We start from the raw sequence: 1,329 nt of genomic DNA, 5'->3' as shown, positions 1-1,329 counted from the left end.
TGTGTTGCGATGGTGTCGGCGGCTTAATAATATTACTGTACACGAATTGGCCTTTAAAAAACATATTATTTTATAATAAACTAATTTGGCGATGTCGGCGCAAAGTAATTAATTAAAACGAAAAACGAGCATTGGCCTCTTTTTACGCTGTACATTATAATGTCCCCACGATAATTACGTGCGCACGCTGTACAATAATATACATATTACGCACAGTGCACACGGTGTTTTATAAATATTGTATGGTATTATATTATTATTATATTTTATTATAATATTATGTGCACCGTCGTACGACGACGTCTGTCCGATGGAAATAGCTCGGCCGTTTTCGTCGATCCAATCAGTCGCGCGTCGGGTTAAATTATAACGCCGCCCCGGAAACTGTTCGCCAACAAAACGGATGTGTCCTTCGTCGACCGTATATTGTTTCCCCCGTGCGCATATCGTTATGCGTTTAATATTATTATATAAATAATATTATAACGTTAACGGTATATATGTGTACGAAAAAAACTAAATATAATTAAAAATAAACTCGGCGCGCCGGGCGAGTCGCGGGAGCACGAAAGCACGATATAAAAACACGGTATAATAATTTATAATATTATATTATTATCGCGGTTGCCCTAATTTTTAAATAAATAAATAATAATAATTTGAAAATAATGAAAATTCGAGAGCGGTCGAAAAACTGCTGGGTTAATATTATTATGGTAAACAAATATAATAATAATACATTAAAGTCTCAGGGCAGTTTCGGTCTCTGAAATTGTATCTGCTATTCGGAGGGTTCGGTTATTGCAGAAAGATTGTAGTTGGTTCCCAAAAAAAAACGTCCGCTATTTGGAGGTGTCCGTTGAGAAAGGCTTCACTGATACAATATCGAACGTTTGAACAGCACAATATCATCTCAGTTCTATTGTCGTTTATTGACGCTGCAGTGTTTTTTTTACGCACAGAATTTTAGAATCGTATAAAAGAATATAAATGCCCATGAAATATTGACGTTCGTGAAGTTGGCGCACCTAAGTGCAGCATTTTTTTTTTAATTAACGCCATTGTTTTCCTAGTTATTTGCAAGTATTTGGATCTTCAAAATTAAAATTAGCAAGTCCAAACTTTCACCGTGAAATCAAAAAAATAAAAGTTGCAGAGCCAACTTCACGCGTTGTCCACTCATTTAGACTCGGAAAACTTCGAAATCGGCGCCAATCGAAAGCAAACGATTAGCAATAATTTGCGAGATACACGAAAGCTGTTGTGAGCTTTGAATGTATACACCCAAAAAAATTTCGTCGAAAGCACGCGGCATAGTAATAATAATAC

Source organism: Acyrthosiphon pisum, chromosome A2 (assembly GCF_005508785.2).
Source record: "Acyrthosiphon pisum isolate AL4f chromosome A2, pea_aphid_22Mar2018_4r6ur, whole genome shotgun sequence".
NCBI lineage: Eukaryota > Metazoa > Arthropoda > Insecta > Hemiptera > Aphididae > Acyrthosiphon > Acyrthosiphon pisum.
The sequence above is the reverse complement of the archived record's forward strand: the minus strand, read 5'-3'. Positions refer to the sequence as shown.